Below are 12,438 nucleotides of genomic sequence, written 5' to 3'. Positions count from 1 at the left end.
ACGTACGCCTGACGTTTGATCATTTGGAACTGCTTACAAGTATAAGCGAAAAAGAGCATATTATGAAAGGTGTATTTTTTAATACCTTGTACACCAGTAGTTCATAGTGCCTGGCCACCCATCAAATACAGTATGAAATCAAATAACCCATTCGGAAATATGTTGCATACTGTAGTTATAGCATCAAGACAGAGAATTTCCCTTACCGTGACCTGAAAGCAAGGCCGGACCAATATCCAGAGTCACGTTCAAGCAACAGCCAGAGTCTTAGAACATTCAGAAACTCCCAAATCTTTCTGACTGCGAGGCCACTACCAAAGCTGAAAGGTAAGCAGAGCTGCATTGAGATGTGTTGGATACACACCTTCTTAGTTTGAGGTTCTCATAAGCAGTATCGAGATATATATTATTGGTCAGAAAAGTTTTTTCTAAAGTTAAAAATCACAACCACAAATCATAAATGATATCTAGTTGATCTCTTCCTGTCCAGAAGGACCACACAGGTGAGGTCTGAGCCAAGGGCCTCGACCGTCCTGATTGGCCAAACCCAAAAACATCTCCCGTGGCTGCACGAGCGCCCCGCTGTCACAGATGAAAGCGTGCCCTCGAGGAAGGGGATTTCTTTCTTCCCCTTCTCTTTTGTCGCCAATGTTACAACAGGGGTGGGCGGGCAACTTTGAGCCCGTGGGCCTGATACCATGCCATGCAAAACTAGAAACAACTACAGCATCAAAGGAATTTTTTTTTTAAGGAGCAAAAGGTTTTAAACATGCTCCTGATATATAATAACTACAAAATCTAAGTGCTGGAGAAATTGCATGTGAATGCTGTGGAGCTGACAATGAATGGAATGAGCTGCAGAATCTCAAAAAAATGCAAAATAAGACTTAAAAATAAAAAATAGCATCAGAGAAAAATGCTAGCATCTGGAGTTATAGTAACCTCAGTGCGAATAAAATCAAATAAAAACAACACAACAATTCAGACTGATTTACATTTGACCCTGTATTCAGGTAGTATTTCAAATGAGAATGGATAAAATGCTAAACATGCTAGCAGGTGGTACGCTAATAGATAGCAAGGTAGCAAAACGAGGTCAAAAAGCACCATTGATGAAATTTTGTTACGCAAACAAGCAAGTTTAACTCGGTAAAATCGTGATAGTAAGTGCCAATGTCAAATATGAGCAGCAGTGATTTCTTCTCTCCCAAATTCTCTTTTTTGGTGTGTTTTGATCAATGGGTCTGATAAATGGGCAGAAAATCAGAACTGGAATCAATTTGTCCAATTTAAGCGTGCTGTACTTGTCAGAAGTGATCAAGAACACAAAGAGCCTCCGTCTGCATCCAACCATTTTTCCAGAGTTCATGCTCATTAGTTGGGGGTGAGCTGGAGCCTGTCCCACCTGAATTCAGGCTGGACTAGTTGTCGGAAAAAAATCGCAGGGCACGCACATTCACACATGTTCAATTTAGCGACTTCAATCTTTATTCGTCCGCTTTATAATAGAGCTTCTTGACTTTTAATCTGAGTGACATTGATGTCTGTCACCAAGATTCCTCGAGAGCCCCTTCCCCCGATAAATAAACAATCCCAAAAGCAAAAACAACACCTGGTTTGGAGAAACTCGAGACCCCATTTTCCCCCACGGCAACCACACACATTAGCAGGGAAGTTTAGGACCCACGTCAAAATAGCAGCGTGTAAGGAATGCTGCAAAACTTCATCGTCCGTTCTCTGGACACCACGTGACCCAAAGGGCACTGTTATGATTGGCCGGCAGCATCGAAAGACGGTCAAGTAAATGCACTCACACATACGGTACATGCCAAAAACATCCATCCCTTCATTCTCTGCGGGAGAATGGTGCGTTCAATGCACGCTGGGATAAAACGCTACACCACAGAGGTCCAACCCAAAAACACTCGGTTAGACGGGTTAAAAGTAAAGCGAAAATCACGGAAAGGCTAACAAAGTACTCGCGTTGCGCGTCCACATGCCGACTCCACTTTTTTGTTAAAGCGCAAAAAGCGCATTGGAGGTACAATAAATATGTGGTTTGTCCTAAATCTCCATTGATAGAGTGCACTGGTAGTGTTCAAAACGACACATATGCTGCCACGCTAACGAGCGTGACCACGTAGCAACACGTAAACATCACTTTTGGAGTTTTATTTGTTAAAGTAAGCACAAGCTTCGAAAACATTGAACGCGTATTTTAATTCAAAGCCAGGAGCGCGAAGGCTTCAAACTCACCAAAACTGCTCGATTTAGCGCTTGCACCTCGTTTTCCCTCAGCAAAGCGATCTTCAGCTGGACTCTTTTTTTTTTCTTTTTTTTACCAGTAGTCCTCCTCCGCAACAAGAAAAAGAAGCAAAGTCGCTTTCTTCCCGTTATTCTTCACGTGTTGTTGTTGTTTTACTAATTTACTTCGGCGACATTTTCTCTGCGTGCTTCCCCGAAAAAGGTTCTCACACTGAAAGGAGGTTTTTGGATGAGTGAACTCTCAAACAATTCTTTCCCCAGCTCTCCTCCCTCCTGCTCTTTTTTGCGACGCCTTCCCAGTCCTCCCATTTCCCAAAGCAGGAGGAGGGACCTTAACAATGCGGGGACTGGATCTTTAACCCCCCTCCAAACACAAACAGACACACACACGCTCACAACAATACTACTGCCTTACCAGCCGCAAACTGCAACCATAAAGTCCACCTCAGAGTTTCATACTATTCATGTTCCCATTTATATTGCTCATTCCCAAAACTACGGTGTCCTGGAAGGGGTATTAAGGGACATACACACTCCCCCGGTACTGCTGTTCCTTCTTCCCTCCTCCTGATTTGGTATGCGCAGTTTGTATTGACCCCATTACACCCCCCACCCCTCGTTTTATTGTGGCCATCCAGTGCAGCTGTGCTGTTGTGGGTCACGTTTTTTTTGAACTGTACAAGGCACACACACACACACACACTTGCATACTACACTGATCACAGCCTCCCCGCTCCTTCCTTCCTTTAGAAATTCTTCACTTCCCTCAGCACATTTTTGGAAATGGCAACAACCATTCATGCCATCTTCACTCATAGTGTGTGTAACGTACTGTAAGAGGTCAGGAGTCGTGGCTATAATCTTGTTCAAAGTACACAACAATAGATTCTCTACCGCACAATCCGTTTCCCACAGGATCTTGAACATAACAGTCAGGAAACAAGAGACAGAAGAGTGATGACAAATTTTATCCAAGCAGAGAATAAGGGCAGCAAGAAAGTGGGCTGCTGCAGCTAAGAAGAAACTGAGGGATGCTGTACCCCACGGGACAAATTATAGGGGAAAATTGCCTAGCTTAATTTGATCCTACAAGAGACTATGGTCAGCGAGAAAATGGCACACTGCGGCAAAATGGAGACTGAGGAGTAAAACATCCCAGTAGCACTTATTTGTAGAAGAAGGAGGGTAACCTGTATTAACCTATTGTAAGGAAGCAAATACTATTCAAGGGGAAACTAAGGGCAGGGGGAAAGTGCACTGCTGCAGCAATTGGAGACTGTGGAGTATAATACTCTGATAGGAGTAATTTCTGTAAGTTTACGTTTATACATTTCATCTGTGTGGCGGTGAAAAAGCATGCTGCTACAGATAAGTCGAGAATGTAGAGCAACACCCGGATATGAATCATTCTTGGGAAGAACGAGGGCCTCGTCTATTCACTCACCAGGAAGGAGTCCAATTTTTATTTTCAAGAAGAACGAGGTGCTCCTGTATTCTCAGGAAGGAGGCACACGTTATCCCAGAGGAGACTGTGGGTCAAGAGTAGAAAATCAAACACTGTGGAGTATAACACCCCAATAGGACTAATTATAGGGAAGGAATTAGTATCTGCTGCTTTCCGGTAATGAGGCAAATTTAGTTTGAAAGGAGAATTGAGAAAATGGAGTCAACGCAGACTGGAGTATAACATCCCATAATACAAATAAAACTAAAAAAAAAAGTACTTTTAAACGTGTGTGCTACACATGCTAACAAACGACGACAAAGTAGGCCCATATTATCCCATCCCAGAGGTCCCTGAGGACCGCTGCCGCAAAGGGGAGACTGTGGAGTATAATGCTCCAATGGATAGATGGTGGAAGTGACACAGCTGTTGAGGCAAAGAGGAGCCGGTTGCCACGGTAACCAAGTAAACAAGGACCCAAGGAGACATCTGACACGACATCGCTTGAGACCCTTGAAGGACAAGTCGAAGGGGAGCAGTGCATGCTGGGATTGTGGCCCTGCTGTGAGAGGGGCATTCTGTGGTGGTGGGGGGTGGGGGGGGGGGGTGGTGTCCCACAGGGCAGGGCCTCAGGGGGATGCGGCATGTTTAATGGGCCTTTCATGGCCGGGCCACAAAGCTCTTTGTCCCGCGCTAATTCATCCTGCCCAGTGAGAGCGGGACGGGGGGAAGGGATCTTTTGGGTTGGGAGGGCTGCGGGGCTTTCCTTTTGCTGGAGGGTGCATGTAAACAACTTTGGCAATCGCCCAAACTACCTGGTCAGCCAGGGTTCAATGTTCCACTCCACATTCTCCGCTTTCCTGCATTTGACCCGAAGGCTCATCCGGGATGAGGTTTGTTTCATTACCGAGAAGTAAAAAAGAAGGCGGCCTTCATTCATTGTGGTGTTGCACTCCAAAGTCTTCACTTTCCTGCACTTGGCCCTTAGTGTCCTCTTGGATAAAACATGTCTTTTTACCGAAAATACAAGGGACCTTGTAAGTACTCAATTGTTGGAAGAAAAGTTAACAAACCCTGGAATCCAATAATTTGTTTTAAAAGGTATTATACGCCACAGTCTCCACTTAGCTGCAACAGTCCACTTTCTCATTGCCCTTAGTGTTCTGCTCAATACATTTTGCTTACTTTCAAAGAAGTACACAAATACAGGAGATTCCATTCTTTGAAGTAATTAGTCTTACTGGGGATTACTGCACTTCAGTCTCCACTTTCTTTCTCTCTCATACAAAACTTGGAATCAAATAAGTAGTACAGTACTTTGCCTATTATTCTCCACAGTCTCCACTTTGCTGGAACGGTCCACTTTATAGCTGACTTTAATGTTCTCCTCTCAGACAAAAATTCACAAATTTGAGGAAGAATCTATTTCGAATTTTGAAATGAAGAAATATACGGAAAGAGTTCAACAAAAATGGCCCCCAAAAGTTTTCTTCCCGCCCACACTGTAACCAAAATGCCACGAAAACAAAAACTCCTTGTTGCCGGTCATTAATCTTTGGTTGAGGCTTATATTACATCACTGAGTCATAGAAAAAATTGTGGCTTTTATTGCATCTGTATTTTTTTTTCCCCTCGTGTTTTCGCGCGACTTGAAAACAGCACACGCGGTTTATGCGGGTTGACGACATGTCTGTACGCGCACGTCGGTGCGTCGTATTTCTTCCCCGCAAACGTGTGCATTTTATGCGGCTTTCGTCATCAAGGCATGAATTAATGGACGAAGCCGCAAGTCAAATTGGCCGATGACGTCATGGGAGTGGGCGAGACGAGCTGAAAACACACGCGCTTGCAAAGCGGAGACTGTGGAGTACCGCTAGAATACCCCAGAGCTAGCTCGCGAACCATCGCACAGAAATCTCTTACCACTTTTGTATCAGAGTGCATAAAAAGTACAGTAAAATGACTTCCACTCGAAATGTTTACTTTGCAAGAGCATCGGAATGTGTCCATTTTTTTGTGTTCATCTTATAACTTAATTAAATTTCCTTTTTTTTTTTTTTTAGGCATAAGCCACCACAAAAATCCTTTTCATATCGCAATATAGGCAATATAGAAACAATATTGTGTACCATAAGCCAAGCGGATATTGCACGGCGCTACAGCGGCCGTTGTGTTGCGGAAGAAGCTTAAAGGATGCAAGAGGGATTCCGGTTATGAATTTTTGGGACGTCAACGTTGGCGAGCGAGTCGAAGAGTCCAAATGAACGCCGGCCAAACAAAATGACATCCCCGCTGTCTCCACGAGAGACTCACTGGTCAGAAAAACAACAACACGGAGTCATCGACACACACACACACACACACACAGTAACTCACCCTGAGGTCCGACCCCACCTGAGTTTGGATGAGTGCCTCTGCAGCACAATCACACTGGAATGAAAACACACACACACACACACGCACACACACACCGAATAAGCTTTAATAATGGAATGAAAAAGAACAATAAAATCTCCGGATATGAGATGTTCCCGAGGCGATGACACATGGCTAAACTCAAACTGGCTTCACATGCATGAAAGTTTATGGGCGTGTGTGTTTTTGTGCCGATGTATGTAGCTGGGATAAGTAATAATTATGGAGAAGAAATAATAACAACAGTCAAATGAGTAAACTTAGAATATAAATGAGTTAAAAGAATCAAAGTAAAGACAGCACTTTCTGTTTCTGCTCCTATTGCGTAAGAGGACGTGTACCACTTCCTGGAGAAAAAAGGTGCTTACTTAGCGATCGAAATGCATAACTTTCACTAATAAACATCATTACAACTTCATGAACCATTACGAAAAAAGTTTGTGTTTTATAATTCCTTTGCAAAGTCAATAATTAAAAACAGGAAGTGACTTTTTTTTTTTAAGAAATAGATCGCTGAAAGGTTTGGGGACATCAGATTCATTGGATTTGAGGATTGTTTAAGTGTGATTGAATTCTTTTTTTTTTTCAGATTTATTGCAGAACATATGGAATTTTTATCTCATTTGTGTATGGTGCAACAGTATGCCTTCATTTGGATTCTCCAATAACAAAGATGAAAAACGATGGAAGTTGCCAGTCCAATTTAAAATCTCTGTCCAATTTGAAAACCCACGTGAGAGACCGTTTAGATAAGGCGCCAGGGTGGGATGTACTAGGGGCACTAGGACCATTCAAATTCAAGAAATTCAGTGCCATCCAGGCCTTGATTTCCTCCAGACACGACAAAAGTGGCGCGAGATTAGATTAGGACATACAGTTGATCAGAGTGTCACCTCCATCGTAGTGAAAAGAAATTCCATGCTTTCCTAAAACAGAAACCAGGGCTAGCAAATACAATGAAGACAGCAGGGGCCCCAAAATTGAACCCTGTGGAACACCATATGACAATGGGGCACAGAAACTGCCCAAAATGGATAATTTGCTTTCTTAGGCAGTTGACCGGGTAGTTAAAGGATTTCAGAAATCCACTAACGTATGAGTTATGTCAGATTTATTGAGAATTATTTGTTCGCTCTAGTTTGTATGTTCTTATGTAAAACAAACCGTTGTGGTGCTTTGTCAGTAAGAGCCGCAAGCCTCGCTCCCTCTGATGTCTGAGCTCCACACATCATCAAGCGTCGTCGTCTGAAAAGCTTGTGAATTCATATCCCTAATGGCGCGCCGTGCGCTTCGCCTCTCTAACTGCGTCCAGATGCGGCAGACACTGGTAATTGGACCTGGAGCCATTTAAATCCCAGGGCCTGCTCCGTTCGCCACCGCAGCTGCTCGGCCCACTTTTTCACTTTCTGTTTTTTTTTTTGGTTTGTTTTTTTAAAGTCACATTTTTATATTCAAGCTCAGTGAGTGACTGGGTGATGTTTGGTCTCAAGCGAGGGTTGGGGGTCAGCGGTGGGGGAATGACGAATGGATGGCAGAAGAAGGCCAGACAGTAAAGTGAAGTTACAGCCGCAAGCTGGTTTTGGCTGAGAGGGTCAAAAGGTATATGCTGTATATCACAACGTAAAAGGAGGGAACGCGGCTTGGCCCGGCAATGCAGAGAGGAGGAATAATTTAAGAAGAAATCATAATTTAACATAAGTTAACAGCACAGCGCATGGTCAGCAAATAGCTTCCACAGAGTCAGAGGCATCTCATGTTTCATAGGTATCAGTCAGGAGAAGTGAACAAAAACATTTCCAAGGCGTTGAATTTATCATGGGACACAACAAAAACCAAGTAGTGAAAACAGTGACATTGGACTGGATTTTATTTTTATTTTTTGCAGAATGCATGTGTGTGTGTTTTTTATGTTAAGACAAAAATAATGCCGTCAGCAAAAACTGACAAATTTTTTTCCCCCTGAGTTGGGAAGAACAAAGTCATCTAAAACAGTGAACTTTTCTATCTGTAATTTGTATCTCGTAATCATTAAGGCAGACCAAAAAAAAGGATGATATAAATTTTTTTTTTTTTGGAGGGGGGGATTAATCGGCTGATTAATCGGTGATCAGGATCGTATTCTGCCATTTATCAGAATTGGCATCAGCGTCTCAAAAAAAAAAAAAAAGAATCCTTATCGCTCAGGCCCTGTTATGAACAGTTCCAAATACCAATCGGCGACAGCACACAACCTTCAGGCTGCGGCCAGAAAGCCCTCTGGAACAACTGAACTTTATTTGGCGTGAATCAGGGGCGCTTTACATGGTGGCAGGTGTGTCCCGACTCCAATTGAACATACGTTTGACACCCAAAAAGTGGACGCCGTCGCAATAAAAACTGCGTTCCCAATGTTGGGCGAAACTGGGATGAAGACAGGAAAAACAGCACCTGGTTTTACCATCCAAAACTTGACTTGGATGTCTCCATCCTCCCCTTCGCTATCATCTATCTACCATGTCTCCCTCTTTCCATCATTCCCTCTTGGACTTCCTGCTTTCCAGCCTGCCAGACGGTCGTAATTAACGAGGAAAACGATAGTCCCCTCGGCCCTCGGGAGCCCTCCACACTGGCCTGAGTGTGTCTCTCGCCATGCGCGAGTGTGTGAGTGTGTGTGTGTGTGTGTGTGTGTACCTCCAGACTTGGCCCTCGGTCCCACTTCACTCAATGCGTCTTTATGTTGGAAGCATGAGCTCACCCGCTCCAAGAAATACACCCAATGACTTGCAGGCAACATAGAGCCGCCTGTTAACCAAGAGAAATACACACACACGCACACACACAAGATGGCTGTCTAAGTTACCACATACATTGTTTGCGTGTTCTCCGTACCCTGTCCGGCTGCGGGGGCTGATTCCAGATCAGAGGGAGCAGGCAGGCCCGGCTGATAAGAAGCCATGATACATCGATGCTATCTGTCAGTCACAGCCAGAGGCAGGAACTCTGGGTCTGGATGGGGTCAGAGGGCCCTCTCTGTCTCTGTCCCTTGGCACTCCCCCCCCCCCCCCACCTCCTCCTCCTTCCTTATCTAAACAAACAAACAAACAAACAATGGCTCCTCGAGAGGCGCGCGCGCACGCACTCACACACAAAAGATTATGCGACATCAAAGACCAAGAATGCAGACCGTGGGCTCCTTTTTGTTTTTGGTCTTTCACAAAACAATGAGAAAATGGGAGAAGCTCAGCAAAATTGCTCAGTTAACAATCATGATTGTGATTTTGTGAAGTAGCCCTTCTATGTTCGTAGCCACGACTGCGGAAATAAGGAAGCTGATTATTGAAGAGAAAAAAAAAAAAAAGATTAAAAAAATAAAAATAAAAAGCACCCTGACAAATAGACACAAATTCATTAAAAAATATTCATTAAAAAAGAATTTATATATATATATATATATAGGGAAATCACCCGTTCACACTCAACCTGTGCTCCAAAAATATTTCCTGTAGGAAATGGTTTTATACCAAATTGGATCGTGTTGATTGCTGTCACCAGGTCACATTTATGTCCTGTATGTAAAAATGTCTGTGATGGTTATATCTTCCAAAGCTAAAAAAATAAATGAATAAAAAAAGCTAACATTGATATTGTTCCATCTGCAAACAGCCTTGATTTTTACCATACAGCAAAACAAAGGCCAACATTTTAACCGACTCTTTCTATGTGGAATGTTTGTTTGCAAAAAGAAGCATCTGCGGATTTGAATGTTTTTTTTTTTTTTAATGTGATGCTGTTAATTTTTAGTTGCGAAGCCACAATGTTTCCCCAACTGAGTGCGGAGACGCTGTGAAAAGGGCGGTGGCGGGGTTGCGCCCGGCAAACATTGGCCGTCGCCCAACGCCGGCGTTTTTGCTTCAAGAATGTCACTATGACAGCGGACTCATTTATTTATTTGCTTAGTCTGTCCCAGTTCTGTCCTGGGCTGCTCCCTTGACACTCTGGGGGAGGTGGGCAACAGAAGGATGCTAACTCAGCTAAAAGCTATGATGGACGGTCCCTCCCGCCCTCTCCAGCCCGCCCTGACAGCACTAGCTAGCTCCTTCAGCCAGAGACTGTTACACCCGCGCTGCAAGAAGGAGAGATACCGACGCTCGTTCCTACCGACTGCTGTCAGGCTGCTGAATTAAAAAATAGCGACAATAATATTATTAATAATAATTAAATGATGCGGAAAACAACTGTAAATAGCACTGCGATTTATCCAATTTTGTATTTATATTGCACTTAATTGAACGGTGTTTGTTTGTTTTTTCTTCTTCTTTCTGCCTACATTCTTGCTGCTGGAGGCTGTAAATTTCCCCAGTGTGGGACAAATAAAGGATATCTTATCTTATCTTATTTTTACGCTCACGTTTTGTTTTGGTTTTTTTTTTTGCTCCCCATCGGCAAATCATACGTGTCGACTTTTTTTTCCAGAGCATGTGGGAAAACAATGTTGGGGAATTATCCCACCTCCATTTTGCTTCGGTCAGTTTATTTCTCTCACTAGGGGAATTCTTGAGCACATCCATCACTGAAAAAAGGAGTATCGTTGAATCACAGAGGAATCGTGTTACTGAGATCGCAATACCGCCTGGGATTACGCGATAATTGCCAGAATGGAAAAAAACAACAAAAAAACAACAACAAAACATGGCAGACGTGTAATTATCTCGATGTGTCATGTCGGTGTGAAAAGTAGAAGACAGTTGAACGTGATATTGCGATATCAATGGCGACGTGATGCAACAATTACGCAACTGGAGATATATTGGGGGAGGGGGAGGGAGATGTAACCGTGAGTTACTCGTGATATTGCGAGAGCAATTGTATTCTGATCCAGCCAAATATACAACGGAAAAAGTTGGGTGTGAATGGATCGCCGCGTTTGGGTGTGCGCACGCGTGTACAGACTCCAGCGTGAGTCTCATGTGTGCGTGTTAGTGTAAATATTGTGTTGCGCTCCAGCAGTAGCTCCCGCAGTAGCCGCGCGCTCGGGCTGTTTATTTTCTTTCCTGACGGACGACTTCTTATCAAATAAGCACAAGCCGCCCTTGCACGGCCCGCTCTAGCCCCCCCCCCGGGAGTCAATTAATGACTGACGGCGCCGACGCGGACCGCAGATGAGATGGTTAGAATGCTGGCGTTCGTCTCGTGGCTGCCATGTCTGCGCTTGGATGAAGATAAGGTCTCGACAATGGACTCATAAGGAGTGGATGTGGGTCACGAGAGTCACAACACTAAAGAGCGGATGAATTGAGCCAATCAGACACTTCAACGCACAAGCATGTTTGTTGTTGTAGTTGTGGGCTGTGTTTGTGGCTGTGGGGCAGCCATTTTGGGAGAGCATCATGCTCAATAGCACCGGCCAACACCTGCAGCTTTTGCCCGAAATGAGTCATTGAAGTCTACGGGAACGACGTTCGTCCGAGCGGTTATTTCTTTGTTGTGAAATATGGCAAATGCCGAGTTCACCCAACATTTTTTGTGTTTTTTTTTTTTTTTAACAGTGCAGCTCTGCTTACCTTTTGACATGATCGCAGCGGTGTTGCATCCACGGCATTGGCGTTTCGGCATTGTTGTGGTTCGGACAGTGTAGTCACTTGAACGTGGCGGTGGATCTTCGCATCGCCTAGCTGGTCAAGTCATGGGCGCAGAAACTCTGTGGATAGGCATCCAACCGTCCATCCATTTTCTGATCCGCTTATCCTCAGAAGGGTTGCGGGGGCTGCTGGAGCCTATCCCAGCTGTCTTCGGGTGGGGTAGGCGGGGGACACCCTGAACCGGTTGCCAGCCAATCGCAGGGCACAAACGGACTAAAAACCATCTTCGCTCACACTCACACCTAGGGACAATCATGCATGTTTTTGGAATGTGGGAGGAAATAGTAGTACCCGGAGAAAACCCGCATGGGCAAACATGCAAACTCCACACAGGGAGGCCGGAGCTGGAATCGAACCCGGTACCTCTGCACTGTGAGGTCGACGCGCGAACCAGTCGAGCACCTGTGGATGGGCAGTTAATATGTAAATGAGATCAACTATTACATCACGGTGGGCCGGAACATTTTATTTTGAGAAATGGGCAGCTCACGAAAGATAAATATATATATTTTTTAATTCCAAACTCGAGTGGGCGGGCACTCCAAGGACTCGCTTATTTGCATACGAGCCGTTAAAAAGTCATTTCACACATATTAAGTTCCGTTTAAGGTTAAACGTTACTCCACTCGAAAATCAGGACAATAAATTCAGTTCCAACCGTCTTTCGCTGACAAGACGCTTTCAAATCTCAAATAA

The sequence above is a fragment of the Hippocampus guttulatus genome, chromosome 21 (genome assembly GCF_054856545.1).
Source record: "Hippocampus guttulatus isolate MCC_2025c chromosome 21, RoL_Hgut_1.0, whole genome shotgun sequence".
Lineage (NCBI taxonomy): Eukaryota > Metazoa > Chordata > Actinopteri > Syngnathiformes > Syngnathidae > Hippocampus > Hippocampus guttulatus.
Note: the sequence above shows the minus strand (reverse complement) of the source record.